Source organism: Sceloporus undulatus, chromosome 1 (assembly GCF_019175285.1).
Source record: "Sceloporus undulatus isolate JIND9_A2432 ecotype Alabama chromosome 1, SceUnd_v1.1, whole genome shotgun sequence".
NCBI lineage: Eukaryota > Metazoa > Chordata > Lepidosauria > Squamata > Phrynosomatidae > Sceloporus > Sceloporus undulatus.
In genome coordinates this window covers 141,049,917-141,064,001 of record NC_056522.1, presented here as the reverse complement: position 1 = coordinate 141,064,001, position 14,085 = coordinate 141,049,917, and the positions used below count along the sequence as shown (strand labels likewise).

General features: G+C 42.9%; 1 long non-coding RNA gene across 1 annotated transcript; it reads left to right on the top strand.

Annotated features, from left to right (window-relative positions):
* Positions 1–2,594: 2,594 nt before the first annotated feature.
* On the top strand, positions 2,595–13,864 carry LOC121919794. Its single transcript, XR_006101584.1, has 3 exons — positions 2,595–2,707; positions 5,676–5,816; positions 13,754–13,864. It is a non-coding gene; the product is annotated as an uncharacterized LOC121919794 (long non-coding RNA).
* The last annotated feature ends 221 nt before the right edge of the window (positions 13,865–14,085 follow it).

Here is a 14,085-nt window from a genome sequence, read left to right as displayed (position 1 = left end):
TACTTATCAGCAAGTCAACACTTATAGGAATCCCACTGAGTCAATAGGTCTGCTTTAGCAAAGATAGGAACTGGACTAAAGTCAAAATAGAATAACAAGGATCTTTATTCCTAATGGAGTCTTCTGTCCATCACAGAACTGCTGGTCCTGAACTGAGTAGTATTTTCACTGCCATTAAGTAAAACGAATGTTGACAATAGATGCATCCGCACATTTATCTACTTCAAGCATTGTTTTGAGTCAATGACTATATTTTTATATGTAATAATGCCTTTAACATTTAGTGTTGTAACAAAACAACCATGAAGCTCATGTGGCTGACACCCATCTGTGGGAGAACTATGCCTTTGGGGATCACAGCAAATCCATCTCTATACAAGTGGATGGGCAGAAAGTTGTGACTTCACTGTGCAGTCCAATCTGTTTGGCCTGTTTGAATCATACTTCTGGATACTCATTATAAACTTAATTCACATTTAGATGGCAGAAAGTCCAAAGGAAACCACTTGGGCTTTTTCTTCTTTTGGAGAATATGGCATATTTTATTATAGATTAGATTCCACACCTGCTCATGTGTCTGTGTGCAAACTTTTATTCCCTGATACCCATGTTCTTGAGAATCCTGGATTCCAAATCAATTCTAGGTCTGGATCTGTCTTTGAAAACTATGGACGTGGTAGGCTTTCTCATATCTATTGACCTGCAAGCTGAAAAGCCCTTTATTAGACTGGGTGGTAAATGTTGCATATCACACAGATGAAAATACCAAGCCTAACTAGAGGAGCTACCACTCAGGCAGTTTGAGCAAATGAGAAAACAGTACTTTCAAAGTCCTTATATGAACTGCTCAACATTTGTTTTCCCATCTGTGATGACAGGCCTTATGGACCGTCTGTTCAAACTTATGTCCATTTTTTAGCCCTAATCAAAACTCCCTTTTTGCTTGGCCAAATTCCTACCCGGACATACATTTAAATAAGAGTCCTATGGCATCTTAAAGCATGGCTGGGCAAAATGTGGACCTCCAGATGTGGCTGGACTGCAACTCCCAGCATCCTTCACCACTAGCTATGGTCTCTAGGACTGATGGGAGTTGTAACATCAGATGGATCACCCCATCTTAAAAGGTAATAATTATAGCACAGACTTTCATGGAACTTGGAAAATACCTCAATGTATGTTCAACCTAGTCTGTTCTCTCTACAGTATTGCACAATTTGGTCTGAATATCTGTTTGGAAAACATGTCATATGTGAATAAATGCTTATTATCTTATGAAAGCTTTATGTGGCCTTATTGAGTTTTGCCTCTTCCTGAGGGATTTATTTTTTAAAAAATGAGTTTAGCCATTGCTTTTGCATATTTATTTCCAAAAAGATTTTAAAAACTTGAATAATGCATAATATGCATTATTTCCCCCCAGATTTTTCCTATATACATTTCATAAAGTTATATTGTTAAAGTTTTTTTCTTCCGATGTGGCATTTGTTCCTTTAGCATTCAGTATAATAGTATCTTCTTATATATTATTTAAAGTTATTGTAGATGAGCTGTAAATGTTTAATCTTCTGCCGTGCATTCACTTTCATCCTTACAAATTCTTGTTTATTTCATGTTGTTCCTATCGGCATTCTGTACATGTTCTATTGTAACCAGTGCTAATTATATTTGCAAGCTGATTCAGACCATGCTTTACTAGTGTAACTCCTTATAACAAAATGGATACCATGTGTTGCCATTACATCTTGTGTAAAATCTATTAACAGTTTTAACTGACTGCTTTTGAGGTCCCTGCTTTTGGAGGGAATGAATACATCTATTTAAGCTGTTGTAACTTTTATACATTAAAAAGGTGCTTGTATTTATTTGCTTCATTTTATAGCCTTTCCAGCCCAAGGAGCCACTAAGATGGATGACTTTACAAAGATACTTTCTTTAAAAGGTATATTAAAAGAATGAAATGCATCAACACCTACACAGAATCCTAAATATGAAAACAAAACAGAAGTGAAAGAAAGCACCCCAGGTTCTCCCAGTCCCCCAATGCCTAGAAATATAAAAATAGCAAAAAAGTTCCTTCACTTTCATTCTCAACATCTATAAACCCCAAGGCACACAGCTGCAGGCTATTTATATTGCTGTTGCAGAGCTTGGAAAAACGACTATCGTTCTAGGATCCTACAACCAGCATGGCCATACCTTCCCCCTGGAATCTGGGGAGAGTATTTAAAAGTTTTGAATTAAATGTTTGACATTTGTATTTGCTTTGAGGGCTACTAAGATGTCATGGCCATATTCTGGAAAACACGGTCTGTGTGTCCCTTACAAATACAATTAGATTAGCCAGTCATTATATGCTGATTTTTTCTACCTACTATTTTTGAAAGGCTTAAGGCATTTAATTAGTGACAAATGTTATTAATGAGGAAAAACACACATGCTAGGTGAGGCTGCAGGTTGGTTTACTTTAGCCTGAGCTTCCTGGGATGGGCAGGATTCTGTCCCTCCTCTGTCCTCCTTTCTGCTGAGTTAACTGAGTGCAAACTACTTTTGCACTTTGAACTCATTTTGCAACAATTGAAATAAGCCAGAGGCAAAGAGGGAACATGGAAGAAGGAGAGCAACACTGGCCTGGCCATTTTAAAAGCAGCTCAAAAAGTGAGAGGGCAAGGTTGGATCGTCTCTGCCAAATCAGGGCGGTTGGAGGGTATGCTATATATGCTTGTTGCCTACACATGTTTCATACTGGTTCATACACTTTTATTCCATATCTCAACCTGAAAAGACTCTAGAACAGCTGGTGATTAGGCAGGAGATATGCAGAGAACCACAGAATTGCTAAGGTTGTATTAACACTTCTGTGATGTGATGGCTTCATTGTTCACCTTTCCAAGGTAACATAAGAACAAAGAGACCATCAGTACTTTGACCCCTTGATAGTGTGGAGAAACCCTTCCTGTTACTGTATCGTACAGTCTGGAAATGAAACCAATGCAATGTACTGCACTAAAAGCAGAATGATTATCTGGGTGCATGCCACGAGCATTTTATACCCTTTTATAGCCTTCTCAATTGCCAAAAGAGATAATTTTGTGTATGGTGGGCCCTTGGTATCCACTGGGGTTTGATTCCCATACTCCTGGTGTCAGTTGATCTTTCTTTCCTAAGCATGGAAAACATGGCAAATCAATTTTGACCAGGGGCAGGGCTTCACTAGTAGATGTCATCAGACAGGTCCTCTGTTTGCCATTGGGGAGGCTTACAATTTGCTCATCTGGAGGCAGCCCTTATGCTGGCCACAAATTTTGCCTTACACTTCGTCCCTTTGGTCATGGTATGGAATAAAAGCTACTGTTCTGAATATAGTATCGTAACTGTATGACCTCTGCTTACAAGGGTCTGGGTATGGGACTAGATCCAATTTGGGAAGCATGCATCCTGAGTCTGGGTCCTCTTAAAGGGCCTTCGGGTGGAGGTGATCAAGGACATACTCAGCTTGTGAGTCTGTGGGACCTGTCCCCCACTAGGTGAAAGGGGGGGGGAACGCCACACATGGCTTTCATCCATGGCTTTAATCCATGTGGATTCCACTTTTATCATTTGTGTCACCACCTCACCTCTCAGGCTGGGTGGGGGATGGGGTTCAAATGCCTGGGATTCTTACCACATGCCAGGCCAAGCTTATCCAGATGTAACAAAACAACTCGCAGCCTGTTATACTCCCAGAAATGATTGTGGATGTCTTTACTGTCCAGGCTCTGCCTTACTACTTGCTACCAGGATGCAATAGTTCTATGGATTGTAAAGAGGAAAGGAAATCAACAGTCAGCAATGTGATGTGATGGCAATGTAATTCTAGGCTGCTTCAACAGCAGTATAGTGTCCAGATCAAGGAAAGTAATATTGCCATCAGATCAAGGGAAGCAATAATTCCATTCTGCTTTGGTTACACCTCACCCTGTAATATTGTGTCCAGTTGAGTACCACAATTCTAAAAAGTTATTGACAAGGTGAAATGTGCCCACAGGAGCGTATGTAAAATGATCAAAGATCTGGAATCCAAGCTTTATAAGGAACAGCTTAGGGAGCTGGGGTATACTGAGCTTTGAAAAGAGAGGAATAAGAGGTAACATGATAAGTATCTTTTAAAATATCTCCAGAGATTTCATGTAGGAAATAGAGAAAGCTTGGTTTTTTGCTTGGTTCGTGCTCTAGGCAGCATCTACGCTACAGAATTAGTGTAGATTCGCCCTATTTTAACTGTCCAGGCTCCATCCTATGGGATCCTGGGATTTGTAGTTTGTTGTGGCAGAAGAAGATGGACTAAGCTTGTTTGAGGATAGAGCAAGCCTGTTTTCTGCTGTTCCAGAGAATAGGGCCTGGAGGAATGGATTCAAATTACAGGAAAAGAGATCCTACCTCAACATTAGGAAGGACTTCAGTAAGAGCTGCTTGACACAGTGGGACACACACTGTCAGAGTGTGGAGGAGTCTCCTTTTTTGGAGAGTTTTGAGAATGGATGGCCATCTGTTGGGGATGCTTTGATTCAGGGAAGTTGGACTGGGTGGCCCTTGAGGTCTCTTCAAATTCTAAGATTCTTTGGGGAGCACTTTGAGAAGGCAAAATATCTCACAAAACTACAAATCCCAGAATTCCATAGTACTGAGTTATGGCAATTAAAGCGGTGTCAAACTGAAGTGTGGATGCATCATAGAACATGAACATGAATAAAGGGGTTCATATTAGAAGAAGAAAAAGATTCCATTTAAATGTTAGGAAGAATGTCCTGATGATAAGATCTGTAAAATGGTGGATTAGACTGCATTGGAGAGCAGTAGACTCTTCTTTTTCCTGAATTTTCTAAACAGAGCTTGGATGGGCATCTTTCAGGAATGCTTTAGTTCTGTCTTCCTGTATGCAGCGTAATGGTCTACAGGACTTTTCTGATCCCTTCTAACTCTATGATTCTATGGATTAATGAAGCATTGCTTCTTCCAGTCTTTCTTGTATTTCTGTCCCACAAAGGGCAGGAGCCCTTCTGTTAAAAGAATGAAGAAACACTAATGCTAAATTAAAGGATAGTTTTGTGATTCTTCTATGTCAGGACGACAGACCTCTGTTGGTGCCTAGTACAATTTTAAAATATTGGATCTATGCAGAGAGTCTGTAGTCCTATGAAAAAGCCCTTGAGAAAAGCTCCCGCTGAAGTCATTACAAAATCAACATATATAAAAATAGTCACTGAGCTGCCTCTTTAACAAAGGAGGAATTCTACTTATTTCAGAAGCTATGAAAACATGGTTTAGGGGCGATATTTTACATTGGGCTTCACAAGTCAACATTTTATTTCTGTAATGTTATTCGGATGTGAGTCTACTTTTTCACTTCATGAAAAGCAAACATGAAAGGGCGAAATGCATTTTCTTCTTCCAACGTAGAGATGCCAGACCCTCCCCAAAAAGGTTAGTGGCTTGCCAACAGGAGATTTATTTTAGAAATTAAAATATCCAGAGAGTTAGAACATTAATTTATGTGAGATGGTTCTTATAAAAAAAAGTGTTTCTTTTGCAATGAATTTTCCAATTTATAATGGGTGACCTCAAATATGAGGCAGCTATAAATTCTCTCTATAGAACTGTAGAGTTTCATTAAAAATACTATCCATATGCTTTAGCTACAGTCGAAAGAGATAGTAAGAAAGATTAAACATCTTGTCAACGCATCTGCTTACTGCGAAGAAATACAGCAGAAGGGGAAAAAAGAAAAGGAGATCCAACATGGAAGTTGTACTAATTCATATCTAAAATTACTAGAGGTGGGTTATTTTTTGTATTATGTGGCTCATGAATATTTGTGACACATGGTTAATAATTGATGACTGTATTTTAAGCAACAAAACAAAATATGCCTCGCAAATTGGACCAATCAATTCATGTTTTACATATGAGCAGATACGCTAGATTTGAAAAGTTTCTAGAATAACAGAAGAATTGCAGAATGGGAATGACTTTTCATTTTTCATGGTGGCCTGCCCCAAGCAGTACAAATTTATCAGGAAGTTGTAGTATTTGTTGCTATAGTGCTTGAGTTTTCAAAAGAATATCCAAACTTCTGTTATCCCAGACTTTTTCCTGGCTCTTCCTGGCAGCACCTGCCACATTCCCCGTTCCAGGGGAAGGAGGGATCGATGCATCATATCTATCCCCCCTTCCGGCCCCCCCTCCCAACCAAAGGAACCTGAGGGTCGCTCCAACCGTGCCACAAACCCTGTCGCTGCTCCTGTGCAATGCCAGGTCAGTCAACAACAAGACCCACATCCTTCACGATCTCGTGGAGGACTCAAATTGCGACCTGGCTTGCATTACCGAGACCTGGCTAGGGCCTGAAGGGGATGCTGTGTGGGCTCAGGCCCTGCCTGCCGGGTTCTCGGTGAAGGACCAGCCCAGGTTAGGTGGGCGGGGGGGGTGTGTGGCCTTGATACATAGGAACACCGTGTCCCTCATCAGGAACCACATCCGACAGACGTCCTATATTGAGTGTATCTACTTGACCCTAAAGGCTAGGGACAGTCTAGGGATTCTGTTAGTGTATCGGCCACCCCGTGCGCTAGCGAACTCCCTTAACGAGCTGACACAGCTGGTCGCAGATCTGATGTTGGAGACACCCAGGCTACTTGTCCTGGGTGACCTCAACATCCCTCTTGCGGCCAGCTATGTTCCATCCGGTGCGGCTCGGGAATTCATGGAGACCATGACGGCCATGGGCCTGTCCCAGATGATACAGGGTCCCACACATTGTGCAGGTAATACTCTCGATTTGGTCTTCTGTTCGGATGCGGAGAATCCGTGGGCGGAAATAGTTAACATTTCCCCCTTGTCATGGACGGATCATTTCCTGGTAGAGGCAAAAATCAAGGTCTCTACCCAGATCCCCCCCGGGGGTGGTGGACCTATTCGGATGGTCCACCCTCGAAGGCTGATGGAACCTGAGAGGTTCCAAGAGGCCTTAGAGGGGTTCATGGTTGGAAGCGACGGCGACTCTGTTGATGCCCTCACTGGTATTTGGAATACCGGTCTTTCAAGGGCTATACACAGCATCGCTCCCAAGTGCCCTCTCAGGCCCGCTTCCAAATGTAAGCCCTGGTATACGGAAGATCTCCGGGCTAGGAAGCGGGAACTGCGACGGCTAGAGTACCGTTGGCGGAAACACCTTTGCTTAGACGACAAGGCTCTCCTAGACCTTCTGTTAAAGGACTACGGAGAGGCAATACAAGCAGCAAAGAATTCGTTCTATGGTGCTCGTATTGCGTCCGCGGAGTCGCGTCCGGCAGAGTTGTTCAGGGTGTTCAGGGAGCTAACTCAGCTCCCTCCTACCCTGAACCAGATCCTTGAACCTTCTAAGGCCTGCTGTGACCAATTTAACGACTTTTTCGCGGATAAAACCTCTCGGATAAGCGAAGGTCTTGATGCCGACATTCAAGCAGAACCGAGGGTAGAGGTGTCCAGAGCCTCCGTGGACTCTATTAAACTGGATCGGTTTGAGTTGGTGAGTACCGATGATGTGGACAAGATCCTCGGAAGTGTTCGGAGGACGACTTGCTCTCTCGATCCCTGTCCCTCGTGGCTAGCGGCCCAGGGGGGGACCGGCGGCAACTTCGTTGCTACGCCGGATTATTAATACATCTTTGAGGGAGGGCCAATTTCCATCAGAACTTAAATTGGCCATTGTAAAACCTATTTTAAAAAAGCCCTCCCTCGACCCCCTGGTACACAATAATTATCGGCCAGTTTCGCTGCTGCCATTTTTGGGAAAGGTGATCGAGAGGGCGGTTGCAATCCAACTTCAGGCGGTCTTGGATGAAACGGATTATCTGGACCCATTTCAAACTGGCTTCCGGGCGGGTTACGGGGTTGAGACAGCCATGGTCGCCTTGGTCGCTGATCTCCGTCTGGGCATCGACAGGGGAAGCGTGTCCCTGTTGGTGCTCTTGGACATCTCAGCGGCTTTCGATACCATAGACCATGGTATCCTTCTGGGGCGCCTGGCAGAGGTGGGAATCGGGGGCACTGTGCTCCAGTGGTTCCGGTCCTACCTCTCTGGGAGGTCCCAGATGGTGCAGCTGGGAGACGTCTGCTCCGACGAGCGGGCCCTTATAACTGGGGTCCCTCAAGGAGCCATTCTGTCTCCCATGCTATTTAACATTTACATGAAACCGCTGGGAGAGATCATCCAGAGACATGGGCCGTGGGGTTATCAGTACGCTGATGACACCCAGATTATTTTCTCTATGTCTCCGACTGATGCAGTGACTGAGGATGGCGTCTCTCCTCTCGTGGCCTGTCTGGAGTCAGTAATGGGCTGGATGAGGGAAAACCGACTCAAGTTGAATCCAGAGAAAATGGAGGTACTCGTGATAGGTTCCCCTGGCCCAGGAATGGCGGTGGTTCCACCTGTCCTGAACGGGGTCATGCTCCCTGTGAAGGACTCCGTGCGCAGTCTGGGGGTGCTTCTTGACTCGTCGCTTCACCTGACTGCTCAGGTGAACGCGACGATCAGGAGCACCTGCCATCAGCTTCGGCTTATTCGCCAGCTGCGCCCATACCTGGCCCAGAGGGACCTTGAAACTGTTGTACATGCTCTGGTAACCTCGGAACTGGATTTCTGCAATGTACTCTACATGGGGCAACCCTTATACCAAACCCGGAAGCTACAGATGGTGCAAAATATGGCAGCCAGGCTGGTCACTGGAGTTTCTAGGACCAGCCATATAACACCAGTGCTGAAAGATCTTCACTGGCTGCTGATTCGCTTCCGGGCCCAATATAAGGTGTTGGTGATCACCTATAAAGCCCTAAATGGCTTGGGCCCAGGATACCTGAAGGACCGCCTCTCCCCATATATTCCGTCCCGCACCCTCAGAACATCCGGGCAGCAACTACTAAAGGTGCCGGGGGCCAGACTCTCCTCCGTCACTAGGCGGACTTTCTCCATCGCTGCCCCGGCCCTTTGGAACATGCTGCCCGTCGAGCTCCGCTCGACTACCTCCCTGGCCCAATTTAAGAAGGACCTGAAGACCTTCTTATTCCAGCAAGCATTCCCCCCATAAAAATTCCTAAGGGCCTCCCTCCTCTTCCGTGGCCATGAGGATGGGCTAATGGGGTTTTAGCTGTTCTATTTTTACTGTGTAATGTACGGTGTGGTTTTGTTTTTAATTCACTGAATGTATATGTATAATGTGTGTAAACCGCCCTGATCTAAGGAAGGCGCGGTATACAAATAAAACTTTTATTTATTATTATTATTATTATTATTATTATATACTTTAATGGGTTTCTTTCTAGTTTTGAGACATTCTAACAACATCTTCCCTTCCCTTCCCTTCTTGTTTGTTTGTTTGTTTGTGGTATAGTGTTATAGGACATGTCAAACAGCACTTTTGCATTATAACTCTCTGACTCTTAAAAAATTCAGACCATAAGACCACCTCAGAAAACCATGCCCTCACATTTAAAAAAAATCTTTGGCCTGTTACAGACTGCCAAAATAAAGCTGCTTCGGGTCTCTTTGGAGGTATGCTATTTAAATGATGCATGGGTCCTAAGAGTCCGGAGGTCGCGCCAAAGCCACACTCCATTCCTAAGCACTGGAGTGCAGCTTTGGTGCAGCTTCCGGATTCTTAGGATGCATGCATCATTTAAACAGCATACCTCCAAAGAGACCCGAAGCAGCTTTATTTTGGCAGTCTGTAACAGGCCTTAGTGCAGATTCAAAAAAATTGCTGCAAACAGATCCCCCAAAGAATGAAACAAATGGGTTTAGAAGCAATAACAATAGGCAATACACACACACACACACACACAGATATATCATGGGAACTGGTTCTTATTTAGATTAATCTGGAAGAACCTTGCATATGTTTTAATGTCTTCAAGTTATCTTTCAATTTAGGGTGACCTCATGAATTTCATAGGGTTTTCTTAGTCAAGGAATATTCAGATGTTGTGTTATTAGTTCCTTCCTCTGAAATATGGCCTACCTTACCTGGTATACATTGGTGGTCTCCCATCCAAGTACTTACCAGGGCTGACCCTGCTTGTCCTCCCAGATCAGCTGGTATCTGGTGCCTTTAAGCTTTCTCAACCATACATAGACATGGGAAATAAAATGACATGGATAATCCTAACTTTAAATTATGACATAACGGTACTTCATCACTTCTCACCTGCACCTGTTACACTCCAGTATAGGGATGGACAAAGCCCTAGAATTCCCTAAATCCCCCATACCAGTTTGGAACAATTTACACTTGAAAACTGGACAACTGGACAAATGTCCCATGCCAAACCACCCACAAATGCAGTGGATTCTTTCCCCAGCCCCTTCCATGGGGTATAAATACTCTAGATAAATAAATTACTTGTCTCCTGGAAATCTCAGGGCTTTCCCATTCTTTCAGGAATCCTTCGGCCTATATATCATAGTTCCAGTGCAACTGCATGTATGGAATAGCTGGGGATGTTATACCTGTTAGAAAATCTTAGAAGTCCCAGCTACTCCACACATACTGTTGACCTGGGGCTATATTATACAGGTAAAAGGATTCCTAGAAGAATAAGGAATCGTTGAGCTCTTCGTGGAATGTTTTGCTGTATAATAACAATAATAGTACACAATATATTTCAATAGTGGCTGATGTACATTGAGGCTGGTGGGGAAATGAAAAGTATCTTAGAATAGGTGACATCAGAACATGTAGAGCAAGGAGGTGAAATTAGCAGTCAGCAGATTAATTGCTGCTCTTTTTGTATACCTTCAAGTTGTTTCTGACTTATGGTGAGGTGAACCTATCATGAGGTTTTTGTGGTAATATTTGTTTAAAGAGAGTTTTCCTATGCTTTTCTTTGTGGCTGAAAGAGTGTGGCTTGCCTAAGGTCATCCAGTGGCTTCCATGGGTGAGTGGGGATTCAGATGAGTTGTAGTCCAGTGATCAAATCACTACACCATGGGTGTATCCACACAGCAGAAATAAGCCAGCCTTACACTACTTTAACTGTTCTTATGCTGTCAGACAGAATCCTGAGCTTTGTAGTTTGGTGAGGCACTGGAGCTCTCTGACAGGTCAGGCCAAACACCTCACCAAACTACCAAATCACAAATCCCACAGGCTGGAACCATGACAGTTAAAGTGGTATGAAACAACTTTATTTCTGCAGTGTGTATTAGCTTCATGCAGATTCATGGTTCCTAAAAAATAGCTTCCTACAAGTTTTCAAGATGAGCCACTTGTCTTTCCCTATCACTGTTTGTGTACACAAGACATTCTGCCCCTCCCCCACTATCATATAGTATCCTAATTCAAGCAGCAAACACAGCAAATTTTCACACACCAGCTGCACCACACCTGCTGGATACAAATAGAAAAATGCACTGAGATGGCTCTAAAGATTCTCTGAAGTCAAGGTTGCCCAAAATACTTTGCTCCACGAGGGAGAAGACAAGATGGAACTTTTCCTTCTATTAGAATATATAGAAGATGACACAAAGGTCAATTGAGTGTTGCACTGGAGGGTAGCAAGGTAGATGCTGGACGAATCATCCATCCATCCATCCAAAAAGGTCCATTAGCTTACAGAGAGGAATGGCTGTTATGGTTCAGAAGGAATTGCTAAGGGCCACTTCTTGTCCCCCACCAGTATCTGCCCTATGTGGAAGTTATCTTGCTCTGACTGCTGCCACACTGTACGGTTAATGCAGTCTGACACTGCTTTAACTGTCATGGCTCCTTCCTATGGAAACCTGGGATTTGTAGCTTGTTGTGACACCAATGCTCTCTGAAAACTACAGATCCCACAAAACTAAAACTTCCATAATCCCACAGCATTGAGCAATGGCAATTAAAGTGGTGTCAAGTTGCATTTTTTCCCTACAGTGTAGATGAAGATTCTGCCTAATGCCTAATGGCAGGGTTGGCCCTGCTGAAAACAGACTGTTTGTAAAATTTGTTTTAAGGAATGAAGATACGGGCTTATACACAGGTAAACAGAGAGACAAATGAAAGGGGAAATCATTTGAAAGTTATTTATTTTAGATATTTAGCTTTTACCCTCCTCAGAAACAAGAACAGAAACAAGAACAGGAACTGGGAGCTTGAAAATATGGAGAATTGATTAGTCCAACGAATTGTATTCAAGAGCAAGGATAACATGTATTTTTTGCTGCCCAACTTAAACATGGTTGGCCTACATCCAGTTTCTAGTCCCATTGAATCAACCACTGAATTTTAAACCTACTGTATCAGCGGGTCTAATCCCACTGTTAGTTCTAGCTGGAACTAACAGTTGGAATTGCGCTGCTGTGTTCAGTAACTTGCTTTTAATATTCTGTAATAGGAAGCAATATGTTCCAAGGTCACTAGTAGAAGTAAGAAAAAATGCTTGAATATGCCCAGCGGACTAACAGCTCTATGCAGTTTATTGAGAATAGCATTTATACACTTTACCCGATCTTGAATCCGTCAGTAAAAGCATCTTGCACTCTTAATTCAAGGGTTTGGAAAAGCTATATTTGGCACTACAGTTCCCAGAATCATACAGCCAGCATGACAACTGGGATGGCCAAAAATAACTTTTCCAAGATTGGCCTTTGACCCCTGATTAAAGCAAACATCACCCTCCTAAGAAAGTTCCTTTTCTTCCCATGCTTGGTGAACATCACTCTTTTCTGTACTCATTTTCATTTCTAGAAAATGTGACTTCACTCTTAAATCCCATTTGCTGCACCAAGCAAGGTCATTGAGCAAAGACAGAAATCAAGACCTCTCCCCTTTCCTCCCACTGTCTCTTTTCAGTCTTAAAAGTGAGCACAATATCATTTGAATGCAGTATTTTGCATGTGTTCAGTTCATGATAAAGTCCTCTTAACTCACATGAACCATTAGGATAATATTGGAATATTGTTTAAGAGTTAGAGTAGCAGGGAGATAAATGAAGGCGCGGGAAAGTGGTAAGGGACGAGAGAGCACTTCACTACAGTCTTGCCACTGCCTTCTAGCAATTTCCAACACTCCATAGAGAACCCCTTTGACCTGGATCTGTATAGGGCTTGCTTCAGTTGTGCTGCCAATGCCCAATAATTTCAGTTCTGCTCTGGTGAGCTCAGGATTTAATACTCCCACACTGTCTGTTGGTATTGCTGTCCTCTTTGCTAAATGCCCAAAATGATGGAAGGTGCTGGAATGACAACCTTCCTCTTTTGTAGCATCCTGATCTTCGAAGCTACACAGGGTCAGCCCTGGTTACTACTTGGATGGGAGTCCGCCAATGAACACCAGCTGTTGTAGGCTATGTTTCAGAGGAAGGAATGTGAAAAACCACCCCTGAGGATTCCTTGTCTAAGAAAACTCAGTGGAAACCATGGGGGCACCCTAAGTCAACAGGCAACTTGGAGGCACATGCGCACATGCGTGCCTACACACACACACACACAGTCCCAGAAAGATGTTGAGGGGGACTAAAGTTGTTAGTGGCCCTGGCTAATTACACATGACAGCTAATCTAAATGGCAAAGAACTTTCTGGAAGATAATATGCCAAGGCTAAATTTGCAAAGTGTTAAGCTAATGAGAAACTCTATTTACTTAATTAAAATACAACATCTTAGTGCTAATAGAAATGAACGCAGTCAATATGTAGCTTGTGGGCATAAACAAAAGGGATTTACCCTAACCTGAAAAACATATTTGCCTTAATTACAGAACTTGCATCCTGTAAATCTGCTCCCAGTGAAAGTGAGAAGGCTTAATACAAAGACAATGAGGTTAGCTTATTATTTATGAGATTCATTAAAAATTATATTTCACATACAATGCTTGTATATTTCTCTTCATGCTTCTCAAGGAAATTTATTAGTGTTTTATTGTACTTAAGCTTTAACTTGGATCTAATTTCCTTCCACAGCTACCTTTAGTGAGACTCAGGGGACAGGCAAGATGGTCCTGTAATTTATACTAATGAAGCTGATAACGGAATGATCTGTTGCTCTGTAACAGAAAAGCCAGTCCAAATATAGATCCCCAAAGCCTGAAAC